Source organism: Vicugna pacos, chromosome 3 (assembly GCF_048564905.1).
Source record: "Vicugna pacos chromosome 3, VicPac4, whole genome shotgun sequence".
NCBI classification, from domain to species: domain Eukaryota; kingdom Metazoa; phylum Chordata; class Mammalia; order Artiodactyla; family Camelidae; genus Vicugna; species Vicugna pacos.
The window spans coordinates 54485673-54499641 of record NC_132989.1 but is presented as its reverse complement, the minus strand read 5'-3'; positions in this window follow the sequence as shown (position 1 = coordinate 54499641).

The window sequence follows — 13969 nt, the reverse complement described above, 5'->3', positions numbered from 1 at the left end:
TGGAAAATTCCAGAAATAAACAGTTAATATGTTTTAAATTGTGCAAAGTTCTGAGTAGCCGGATGAAGTCTCATGCAGTCTCACTCTGTCCCTCAGGGATGTGAATCACTTGTCCAGCATGTCCTGCATCTCCTGTTAGTCACTTAGCTGCAGTCTTGGTTATCAGATGACCACTGTGTATCACAGCACTTGTGTTCAAGAAACCCTTATTTTACTTACAGTGGCCCCAAAGCACAAGAGTAGTGATGCTGGCAATTTGGATATGTCAAAAAGAAGCCATAAATGCTTCCCGAAGTGGAAAACGTGAAAGTATTTGAGTTAAAAGAAGGAAAAAAAATTGCTGAGGTTGCTAAGCTCTATGGTAAGGACCAATATTCTTTCTATGAAATTATGAAGAAAGAAAAAGGAAATCATGCTTGTTTTGCTGTCACACCTCAAACTGCAAGAGTTATGACCATTTATAAGTGCTTAGTTAAGATGGAAAAGGCGTTAAGTTTAAATTTGTACAATAAGATATTTTGAGAGAGAGAACACATTCACATAAGTTTTATTATAGTACATTTTATAATTGTTCTATTTTATTATTAGTTGCTGTTAATCTCTTACTGTGCGTAATTAGTAAATTAAACTTTATCACGGGTGTGTGTGTATAGGAAAAGACACAGCATATATAGCATTTGGTATCTGTGATTTTGGGCAATCCACTGGGGGTCTTGGAATGTTTCACCTACTGTTAAGAGGGAATTATTATATATTTGGCAATTGGGCCTTTAAAGAGATAATTCAGATGAAGTGAGGGCATTAGAGTGGGCCCTAATCCAGTATGACCAGTGTCTTTATAAAAAGAGATTAGGAAACGAGGACATACATAAGAAAGACAAGGTGGATATAGAAGGAGAAGACAGCCTTCTACAAACCAAGGAAAATGGCCTCAGAAGACATCAGCCCTGCTGACACCCTGATATCTGATTTCTAGCTTCCAGAATTGAGGGGAAATAAATTTGTTATTTCAGCCACCAGGTCTGTGGTTCTTTGTTATGGCAGCCCTAGCAAACTAATGTAACGCTGACTTCAAAGACTGTTTTGTGGAATAAATGATACTGGCATGTTGGTTAGCTGTCAGGTGTGAAGTGGGTGTTAGTTACTGCTGTAGCCACTAACTTTTCTTTCTGCAGCACATGGTCTACCTGTCTCCCTTTATCTCCTTTCTTGTCCCACTCTCCAATTTTGCCCTTAACATAGAACCTGCCTTCTAAAGACAAGATGATTTAAATCAAAAGGGATTAGGTATTTCTCGCATTGTATTTGTGTGTTTGTTTATTTGTTTACTAACATTTTAAATAAAGATCTTCAAGTGTCCCTTTCCTTTTTGAGAGGTCAAATCCAAAGTAAAGTCCTAGATGTAAGTGTGCTCCCGGGTCTGGTGAATCCTCTCTGAATTGCATCTGTTCATTCATACTAAAACAGAAATATGAGAAAGAGGACAGATTGATGTTTTCAGGGGCAATCCCCTGATAGTCTTTTTCTCTTTTGCTGAAGGACCATTTTTCTTGTTAGCTATCCTTAATAAAAGCTCTCATTTTATTCAATAGACTGTGCTAATATTACCCTGAGAGTTTAGTTAGTATTTATATAGCAGAGTTTCCCTAGAAGCTCAAAGCACTATATAAATATTGTCTCATTAAAAACTCATATATCCCTATGAATTAGGTTGGTGGCTGCTGTGATTTCCCTGATGTGCAGTTGGAGAAACAGAGGCTGAGTGGTTTTTGCAAATTCAGAAAAGCTGGGAGGGAAATGCAGAAAAGCAGCACCTTCTCAGATTTGGTGATAAAGCCTCAGGCCAACTCCCCAGATTTTCACAAACTGAAAGGCATTGGGTGCAAAACCACCAGCCTACGTTTTGATGAGTAATTAAAACATTGTAAACATTAGAGCATTGCTTTTCTCTGCAGACTGGAGCCCTGTGTTTTAACGGGTGAGGGCTGAAAAGTACCTTACAAGTAGGACTTCGGCTTTTCTGCTTTTCTTTCTTTTCTCTTCTTTTCCCTTCCTTCCTGCCTTCCTGCCTTCCTCCCTCCCTCCCTCCGTCCCTCCCTTCCTTCCTTCCCTCCCTCCCTCTGTCCTTTCTTTCTTTCTTTTCTTCTCTTTTTTCTTTCTTTGCTGAGCTTTATACAGATCACTTTGGATAGTCTCATTTCTGAATCTCTTTAGTAATCTTTTCATAGTAGTAACTACAAGGTCCTACCACAACCTTTCAATTTACTGATGGTTTTGTTCTGCTTTAATCAGCAATCTCCTAATTCAAGGGTATTATTCTACATTTTTTTTTTTACCCTTTTATTGCGTTGGACTTCCTCTGTCTTGGTATTTATTCCTCTGCAAATCCTGCGTGGGTTAGTTACATGGCTACAAAAACTAATAAATAGGCTTATCAAATTAATTGCTAATAAAAATTGCTTAATAAAATCTACATAAGTAGCAATGCAGAATACCATAAAGCTGTACCGTAGATCAACTGACAACAGAGATCAAGCGTGAAGGGACTGTCACTGTTAAGGTTGCTTCTTCCCTAGTAATGAACTGGTTAATGGAACCAGTAGAGGAGATGGTATGCAAAAACAGTCCAAGTCTAAGAAAGAAGCCAGAGGGGAACCAAGACACTGCAGGTGGATTTCCTGCTTATGGGTCAGGGCTGAATTGAAATTGTGACTGCAGGACTGACAGGTTTTTATTATAATACTCACCTCCCTCTGAAATCTGGTGAACAGCTTCCCTACTGATTCAGATAATGCCCATTGCTGAACATCTGCAGTTAGAGAAAGGACTATTACTTTTGGCTGAAAGCTTTCTGATAGAGGAAAGTTCATTAGAAAAGAAGCAGCAGCCTTCACCTGCAGTGAAATGGGAATATGCCACGGATTTTTAATTCAGCGTTTTCATAGCACAGCATTTTCAAGCGTACCTTGTTTCTTGAAAGGTTTTGAGATTTATCCCATGGAAGGCAGTATTTCTGAGGTCTTGTGTTCTTTTGCAATATAAAAATACTTCTCCTTCTGTCTTTTCTTATAAATTAAGGAAGCCTAATTCTTTTGTGCTGTTATCAGATTCAAGATTATAACAGCATAATTTCCTTTCAGAAAGTTTTTTTAAACAAAGTTATTAATTCCTTATATTGATGATTAAAAAAAAAAACAGAGGATAGAACAAGAGGGTTTTATCCTCTAACAAGTAATGTTGCACTTTCTCAAGAGGCATATGCTATAAAAGAATTTGTTAAGGAGAGGCTGCAAAGAATGCATACATTTAAATTAATCAAGTGTAGGCTTTCACATGAGAGTGAAATCCCATCTGCAATGAGCTTTTAAGAGACACAAGTCAGAAAGTGTATACTGTTACAATTCCCAAAAAATTTTCATGAGAAAATTCAAAATTTATTTAACAGATTTTATGTTAAAAGCATGATTCTAGGTATTTCTCAAGATTAAAGTATTTTAAAGTCCTACAAAGCCCAGCTTACTCTATTCTCTAGTGCTTATTTAATTTGTCCAAAGATACTATCTCCTGTCAGGCAATAACATCTCTTCCCATAGATGATCTTTTTATCTTTTGCATGAAAGAAAAATTGAGAAGAACTTTTGCACTGTTGACAGAAGTAGGGGAGTGACAAATTTGAGGAAAATCCAGAGACAAGATCTGGCACAGCTGGTAAGCCAGTTCAGGGACCAACAGAAATGGCAGAGCAGGGGAGGCACTTTGATTGGCTTCCCTGTATCGTATGCTCACTCCATGTTACAAAAGAGTCAGCCTATCCAGTAGGGTTCTACCAGGCAAATGTGCCAGGGAAGAGAAGCAAGAAAGTCAGGGCCTGGGGGTCTGAGGAAGCTCAGTAATCATTTGTTACTCTCACAGGTGCACTGGCCTTTCTCAACATAAGAAGGTTCCTATAACCTGGATAGCTTATCTGTTTATGGTCCTTACTGTGTGCTAGACATGTTCTAAGCACTTTATATATATTAGCTCCTTTAATCTAATGATGAGAATGGGTCCTCAGTTCTTTTCACTCCCACCTTACATACATACACCTATAAACACACATATACATAAGTATTATGCATATATATTATGTATATACACATATTAGCTTTCGATTTTTAATCAAAATAATGTGTATGTTATCTGTATATATTATTATATGTGTACATACTATCTTTAGATTAAAAAGAAATCAACCACATTTACATCTCATCTCCTCTGACAGCCCTTCTTTGTGAAACCCCACAGTGGTGGCTCCTGCAATGCCACTGATACAGGGACTCCCCAGGTCATGTCCGTTTACAGTCATGTTAGAGTTTTGTTCTTGTTACTTGACTGCATTTTAAACTATTTGAAGGTGGGGATAATTACAGACATATTTCGGTGTACCAGGTAGCTCATACAGACTTGACACAGGGTATATGCTCATCTGTTTGCTGAGGAGTGAGGATCTGACTGGAGCTTTCAGAAAGGAGTGGAATTGTGGTTGGCAGAGTTGAAGGGAATTGTTTATTTCCAAGATCATAATTTATATTTTCCTCTGTCAAAGCAAGATCTCTTCTCCAGACTAAAATTCCAATCACAACTGTAGATATAAATATAGCTAGAAACTGGAAAGTGAGATTATATAGATAATTAGACATTTATTCAGAGAGTGAATGACTGTACTGACTTTCCCCCATGAAACTGGCTTTATTCATCTTTATTTATAATTTAAAACTAACTTATATTGCTTTTATAAAAATATTACTTACTTCCTTTACTTGTAACTTTAAAAAGTGAATTCCACTGATTCAGTGTAATCATAAATGACTCGTAGATCAATTGAACAAAAAGGGCTTTGAGTGTCCTCCATTTTGCAAATGAGGAAACTGAAACCAAGATACTTTAAATGATTGGGCCAAAGTCACACATTTGGTTGCTAGCAGATCCAGGAATGTTGATTTAGAATATATATTTTATTCAATAAAGATTCAGGCCTAGCAATTACCTTCTGGATAAGAACTCAATATGTATTTGTTGGGTGAATAAATTATTCTTGTTGGGCACTGATGGATCAGAACAGAAGCTGGCCTGAATAACTGATGTGGCCACAGTGGTGCATATGGACTATATGTCAGTGCTGAGAGCCCATTTGATGGGCACACATCAAATGAGGCAGATGCTCAGGGCTCAGGGTTCATTTAATTCAACCCTCTCTTTTTATAGATGTGTCCCAGGCCACACGTTCAAATCAAGAAGTAGACATCAGGTTGTAAGTTCCTGGTGGTCAGTGCTTTCTGCTACCTCATGTCTTAATGTGTGGATAGAAATGAAGTGAGGCTATAGTAAACAAAATAATTTGATTGATAACAACTAAATGGCTGAATAACGAGGCAGCAGCAAGTTAGTCTTATAGGTAGAATAACTGAAAGGGTAACCTAAACCATGAGCAGAAAAAGAGTGAAGATGAAACTCAAATAAGAAAATAAGAGATCAAGAAGTTACAGAGATCGTGAAAGTCTATAACTAAAATCCATCATTTAAAATTATAGATAATGGAATCCTTAAAACTCTTCCTAGAATGGGTTGCTTCACATTCAAACTAGGACAAACATAAGGAAGGAGAATGTAATAGTTGTAATTGACTTGTCAGCCAGTATCTTCAATCATATTTTTTTGGTTTCAGCATTCTAATACCTCTGTAGAATCCCAAACCGCGGATGCCTGGAGTAGCAGAGTCCTTGGCAATGAGATAAAAGACATTCTGTGAAGAGAGTTATGCCACTATTTGAAACCTTTTCCTTTAAGTTTTGAAATGTTACCCCACGAAGATAAATAGGATGAGGATTGAATACCCTAACCCAATTATGAACCAGAGTAGTCCTGAAAGGGGGTCACTTTTATCCTCATTTATCACAGCAGAAATTCAATAAGTTCTATGTGAAAGTTAATACACCTGGAATTAATGGTGTAAGATTTTTTTTTAAGAGTTATAGATTATCAACGTTACAACTGAAACCAAAACAATTAGCGGAATTAAAATGGTTTTTCCTTTGCCAGCAGAAATAGGGAAAGAAAAAGTATGACAATTATTCATCACCTTTCAAAGTTTTTCTCTACTAGTTTTCACTTTTGTTTTGAGCCTTGTGTACACTTTACTTTTATAAACTTTTTTAATATAAAAGAAGAGGAATTACTTTTTTTTTTTTTTGGCCAGGGGGCTAGAGGTGGGAAATGTCCTGCTAGGAGCCAGAAATTTGAATGAAATGGAGAGTTTCTTCAAAGGACATGTCCGTAGTCTCCAGTCTTTTTTTAAAATGAATGGGTGGTGTCAACCAATCAAATTAAGATATGTTTGGCTACTTTCCCAATGCGTCCCCTTTCTCTCTAGAGCTACTTAGTGACTCATCCTTTCAATAAGGATTTAGCAGAGATGTGATGAGTGAAAAATTCTGTAATGTACCCCAAAACCAAATCCAACTGTTTTTTTAGTCACAATTTGTTTTACCACTCCCTCAATTTATATAAATAATGACTAAGTTGCATTTTCAAATTTCTTAATATTATACTAAATAAATGCAACTATATAATACATATTTGAGAATCCACTGATGTTCGCTAAGAAGGAAAAGTAGCTCCCAATACACTTCTTACCTTTTTTAATCTTCCACATTATTAGGCACTCTAAGTGTATTTGCCAGTCAGTATGCCTGTGTTATAAATCATATGAATGGGTATACCCATTGACCACCCAGGACACAGTAATGTTATTGATCATCCACATTTTCACACCTAGGCAATTATTGCTGAAATAATCAGACCTTCTGAAATCTGAGCCATATGCCACCAACTCATAAATCAAAGCTGGAGCTTAGTGAAAGCTTGAGTGGCTCTGTACACTGAGACAGGATGCAGATTTCTTTTGCTCCATTACTCTTTGTGAACCCTGGGGAGGAATACCTTTACTGTGAATCCTCTCATTGTCTGTATCCCAAGAAGCCCAGCTATGGTTTGACAGGCACTCTGTTAGTGGAAGGCAGTGTGATTCAGACAAAGGAGAAACTGACAGCCTCACTCTGGAGTGCATGAATATTTAAAACAGTGTTAACGTTGCACATGACTGGTAAATAGTGATTTGTCATGCTCAGACTGAATGAATTTTGCATTTATTTTGCTTTTGTATTTTGAAGGTCTAAATAAAGGAAAAAAGAGTCCTTTGCCCTTTTAAGCATGTCGTTTTCACTACAAAACCATCTGTACCTTGTTTCGTTCAGTCAACTGACAAAAATTAATGATTTATACTAAAAAAAGATTGCATGTGAATCTTTAATTTCTGATTTCATATTGTAGTTTCTAAGTGCGTGAGCTGGGCTTACAATTACCAAGCTTTCTATTTCCTAATTTTAGGGCCTTTTACAGATAATTTATCCATATTTGAACTTTATTTCCTCAGCTCTAAAATAAGGGCTTGTGTCAAAACAGAGGGCATGTTTTATTTGACTAGCACTTCATTATCAAGATAGATCTTAAAACTAATAATAATTAGGTTTTTTGATGTTTAGAGAACAGATGATTTTTTCCTAATAATAATTCATATTTTTGGTATCTTTTGGAAAAAATTGTAAGATCTAGGAACCAAGACACTGGGACCAATGCTCATTTGAAGGCAAGAAGCCGCTGCACCATTTAGGTGATGGTGTGTGCTGTCCAGTATGCCACAGTTCTCATGCTCCTTATTAGATTTCTCTAGCATTGAGACTTACTAATGGTTGCCATTTATGCAGCCCTTACACTACAATATCCTGCAGCTGACCTGCTTTGCTCATTTATATTTCCTATCTTGTCTTTTGAGCATGTGTTTGCAACCTCTGGTGCCTAAACTCTTAAAGTATTATGATAAAATGGTTTTATTTTTTGAGAAGGGTCAAGAAAAATTTAGCTCTACAGCAAGACCTTTTGTTAAATCCTAAGCTGTTTTTTAAATTTCTAAAAGACACGTTATGTTTGGTGGTTTGCAGTAATCATACGTGAAGGAGACATGGGCTAGAGTCCACCTAGTTTCTAGATGCTGCCTGTAGTTTCTTGTTCCATGGACTTCAGTATAGCTGCTTACCACACCAAGTAAGCAAGGAGTCTCTTCCTCTGGTCTGTTCAAATGGAATCTTATAAATTAACCTAATCATGGGAATGACATGCTATCACCTTTGCATAGTCTATTTAAAAATTGTTTTTCCTTTTTCAGTTTTATTAGGTAGAATTATTACAGCTCAACTGCACACGTACATTATATTGCATGTAATTGATTGGAAGCAAGTCACAGGACCCACCTGCATTCAAGAGGAGGGGACTGTACAGAGGTGTAAACATGAGGAGATGAGAATCATTGAGGTCACATGAGGGTGTCTCTGCTTCATATTGTGAAATATTTTTTACTTCAGTAAACATTTATTTACCACTTTCGGCATATAGCCTTTATTCACTTAATGAAAAAGAAAGAAAACTATAATCATAAGTACTTTCAAAAAGACATAGTTGAAAAGATTCAGCTCCTACTTTCTAGAAAGTTAGAGTTTAATGTGAAAGCCAGATCAGTAAATTTATAGTTCTATTTATATTCAAAAAAGTATTCAAAATATGTTTAGAATGTGCTTCTGAGACTCTCTTAGATTAAAATATGTACCTTAGACCATATTTACCTGTGACAGTGGACTTAATTTTTTCAACAATTTATTTAAATGTATTTGGTTCTTTTGCTTAGCTCTCAGTTTGCCAGAAAAATGGATTTGATGATTGTTGTAGATGGTGGCTTTCATTCTCCACTTGACTTTACTAATGTAAGTATGTTATAAAACCAGCAAGGAGAATAGTCAATGCTAAGCACAGAATAGGTCATCAATATCAATATGGGTTATTAAAAACTTTGCTTATCTTGTCCTTTATGGAGCAGGAAGACTGTCAGTGGAGAAAGCATGTTAGAGATTCTTCATAGTTATTTGTAAATGCTTTAACATGACACTGAGTTTCTCATGGTAGATTGTCTATAGAAAAGTTATTATACTATGTATCAAAAATGATATGTCTTACTGCCTTACTTGATCATACCCGTCCCTAACACATCTTACTCTGTTCCCACCCATCCCCACCCCACCTTCGGGGAAAAAAATCACATTCCAAGTGCTGACACAAATTTCTACAAATCAGATTGCAGTCAAAGACTTTAATTGCAACAATTCTTAAAAGACGCAAACACATGGAACACATGGGACTATATATAGTCTCTACTTGGTGTGATTGATAGCAAAACCTCGCTGGGCACTGAGACCTGTGATCACTGCAGAGACAGCATGTGTTCCCTAATTAGGAGAAAAAAGTGCTTTTCACTGTTTCATTTTGACATTTTTAGCAGAGAGAATAATGGAGCATTGTTCATATTGCACTAAAAATTATCCACTAAAATTTATCCTGTAAATTCCTCTCTTAGAGACGAGTTTCTATATATTCTAAGTTCCTGTCAGTATATGTGTATGTGTAAATAGCAAATTAAAGAATGTCTTATCTGTGGATGGGCCTCTATTCCCTTATTTGCTGAAAATAAAGCCATAGCATTTGTCCAGTTTTTTTTTTTGTATTTCCTTCAGAGAGGAAAATGTGACCGTATTTGCCTTTTTTACATTTATATTTCACAAATCAGACATTTTAATTTAAATTGGTTGCTGAAATCAATTTTCGATGTAAGTTGTTGCCAGCCAGTTCTCTTTGGCTTTGAGTGGACTGCTCGTTTTTATCTGAGTTCTGACATTAAAAAAGAAAAATACTCAATTGGCATATTTTTATTTTCATTTATTAATGATCTGCAGGATATTTAGACTTGGTGAATAAATGGGTTTTATCCCTATTTTACAGAGGAAAATAAGACTTAGGATGTTAATGGTCCTGCCTAGTTCCTCTTGGTGACTAGCACCTGGGATGAATAAAAAGGAGAGGCATGAATATGAATGTGTTGATTATGACAGTGAAGGAATCAGGAGTTTTTATTTTATTGCATCAGATATTCCACTTGCACACACATGTGGATACAGTAGATTATTATTATAGATTCACAGTTTGCATTTGCAACTGGGAGAATACTGTATGTAAATAAGGCCATACATATGCAGTCCATTTCAAATCATCTAAGAGCTGACTGACTGAATTTTCTGAGTATAGGCTTTTCCTCCGGTCATTTCATCAGACTCCTTCAGGCAACTGCTTCATTTGCAGGTATCTCCTCATTTAAAATTCCCCATTAATCTTTGTTGGGCCTCCATTATGAAATAATGAGGTGTCAGTTGTCTGTTCCAGAATTATCTTCCAAATATTTTTGCCTCTGTTGGGCAGCAGTGTCAAATGTATTAGTGTGTCAAATGTGAATGCACTGTTGGTAATGGTGCTTTAAGTGAAATTTCAAGGATATAATGACTAAAGAGAGGTTTTTGTGATGAGAGTTATTTTCTGCATGCCAAAATGCTTTTTAATGGTCAGGTTCTTGCCTGATTTCATTTCCAGCATGCTATGGCATCAAGGATTTTAGAGTCTGTTGTAAAGATGTATAGGAATGAGGCAAAAACAACTGAAAGGAAGTACTAATAAATTTCATGTGTAAGTGCCCGGATGAGCCAGCAGCTTAGAATAGGAAAAGTGTCAGTTGGCTTAGGCTGGGTTACTCTCCAAAGTGAAAGTGCATTCAGATGATTTCTTTCCATGAGAGATTTGCTTCTGGCAGGAATGTCATAACCTGTGTATCTCACAACCCTGCACTTTATAATCAAGCGGATCAACTTGAATTGCTTAGTCCTCATTATATGTATCCTGTGGGTTAAAAGCTGAATAACACACAATATTTGCTCTTGGGAAGTTTATAGCCTGGTGGAGCTTACCATCAAAAGAGTAAACCAATAAACATACAACCAAGAGAAACTTGGAAAAGATGCTAACTGAGCACTAAGTGTGGAACTATTAGATAACAAAGATCTATTTTTTCAAAGTCAACTGAGCTGGGCTCTAGTCTGGCTGAAAAAAAAAGCTGTGACATCTCAGAGAAAGAGAGGATCAACACAGTAATTATTATAATAACTGTCATGAGTTGAGTTACCAAGAAGCAGCGCCTGAGAAAGGTAATCTATTGAGAGTGTTTTCAGAAGAAACCTGGAAAGCAGGTGAAGGAAGCAGGAAAGGGTTGGGGAAGAAATCAGGTAAATATGTGGTCTTGGCTTGATGCTGCAGGGAGCTCTAGGGTGTGATTGGCACGACTGAGTTTTCACACTTTGGGGTGTGTCAGGCTTGTGTATCCCATATTGGCTGCAAGATGTAGCGTATCTTGGTGAGTTGGCTCCTGTCCCCTGAAGGCAATTTTCTGGAGAGGCACAGCTATGAGTTATTTGCAGCTCACTGTGACAGCAAATCAGGGATGGGTGTGTATATGGGCCTGGTGCAACAAGGACTAATGTTTATTGCATGCTTCATGTTAGAGGGGCCAGCACTCTTACAAGTGTTTTACACATATAATATGTATTAATTCTATGAGGTAGATAATAACATTTCTCCATTTGAAATTTAAGAAGACTGAGGCACAGACAAACTAGGTGAACTAATCAAGGTCATACAGCAGGGGAGTGGTAGAGTCACGATTTGGACACATTCAGTCTGATTTTGAAATGGACAGATGCTCTCTTATCTCTTGACTGAACGGCTGTAGTGAGCAATATTGTTTCAAAAATAGACAAGTAACAACAATATTGGCTGTGAATTGTTTCTCATTTCTTCATGTAAATAGTTGTCTAGGTTGTGATTAAATTGCTAGCTACTGTACAAGAACTGAAATTTGACTGTGCCTTCCAGGAAAACATCTTCCCGTATCCTAATAGTGCCAGCAGCTCCTGAATGTCAACTCCTTTCCTATTTTAGGGGGTAAAGATCACATTCTTCACATTTCCTAACATCTGCTTCTCTCTCCAGGTTGGCCATATTTCCCCTCACTTTCAGTATTCTAGCCACACGTTTGTTTTGTGAGTGCGTCATGCTCCCACTTGCCACAGGATCTTTGCAAATACTGTTCCCTCTAGCTGCAGTGTGATTCATGCTAATACCACCTTATCCCCAACTCTGTGCTCAGTTATCTCTTCATGATCCTCCTGATCTTACTGATCAGGCTTCGTTAACTCCATTTTGTAACCTATTGTCTAGGCCAGGAATTTTTGTTATAGCTTCTCATTTAACTATGTCCCTTTCCTTCAGAGCTCCTATCTCATTTCATACATACATACATACATACACATACACACTGGGAGTGGTTTAATTAGTGTGTGTCTCCTCTCCTGGACTATAAGTTCTGCAAGGACAAGAACTGTGTTTGCTTCACTCACTATTGTAATACCCAGCACAGTATATGCTGACACACTGTGGATACTCAATAGATATTTGGTAATGAATGAATAAATGAGGAAAGAATGCCTACTGTCTGCTCCTAGGTTTCTCCCTGAGGAGCACTGACAGACTTGCCTCTCTGGCCCAGCTGATTCTTGTGCTCTAAATTTGGATTTACCTCAGGGATCTGTGTCCATGGAGCAGGCATGTCTTGCTTAAGGTCTGAAACTGCTTGAGCTGATGCACCTAGTGCCAACCAAGCTCTGAGCTATTCTAGAGACACCTACCACACCCCTTACCTTTTGTCAGTAGCACCGTTACATTTTGAATTAGACACATTGGGGGAATAAGGACCCAATGTGGACTATCACCATATTCTGTTAATTTAAGAGTCTTGTGTGTGTGTATTTGGAGATTCATGAGCTCCTGTATGTTTCAAGGTCCCTCTTTCGCAGTAGACGGATCTACTAAAAAACACCCATTTAGGAGTATGAATATTTACACTGATATTTTAGTAAAATGCCTTCAAATAAAAAAGACAGGTGTTTTAAGGCTTTTAAATATGCATCCCAATTATCTAAGAATAACTTGTTCTGTTAATATGTGTTTTTATTAGCAACAAGCTTAAAAGAATTCTCAGGACAGGATTTGCAATGTGTGACTTTCATTAGGAGCTGAAAAAAGAAACAAGTATTTGTTTGCACCTGTGTTTTTCAATAATATTCTCAAATTGATTTTTTTCTGTCATAGACACAGTTTTCAAAGTAGAAAAGTTGAGATGAATAATCCTTCAACTGTACATTTTTCATGTTGTTTTACTGGCATAAAGAAGGCGCATCTCATTGATTTGAAATACTATTTGGGGATGGTTTATTTTAAAAAGGAATGGACTCTGTACATTCATTAGCTTACTCATTCATTTCTCAAGAATTATTTTACTATACACCAAATAAAAATTGCTAGTATCTTATTATCTACTACTTAAGCAACTGAATACTCTGTTGGGATTGCATTCAGAGTTTGCTGAAGGAAATACCTTATTAAAGTTTTTAGCAAAGTGTTCATTATTCTTAGAACAACCTTGTGAGGTTTGGACTTAATGCCCCAGTAGGACATTTACATCTCTGCCCTGAGTGACTTAACTGAACCCTGAATGGGGCCAGCTCTGGTAGGGAACACTGTGGCTGATAAGTGCAAAGAAAAATTCAATGTAACAATGGGATAAAAAGATAAAACTTGGCCTGTCTAATTGCCGTTGAGGAGCTACACATAAAGTAATGACCTGTACTGGAATTTAAATGTTTAAGATGGAATTCACCACATTTGAATTTATCCTACTTGATTATTTTTTTCTAGACTGAACAAGATTCTCTAAAATTCTAGTGTTTTTATATTCTATTAGATTGTCATTATACCTACAGTTTCCATGTAGCTCTAGAGAGAAAACAGATATCTAAAACTGGAAGCCTTGTGTAGACCTCTGTCATGGTACAGCACATGTTTCACAGTGACTCAAGGCTAGAACCCAAGAATTCCCCATATGACAAGT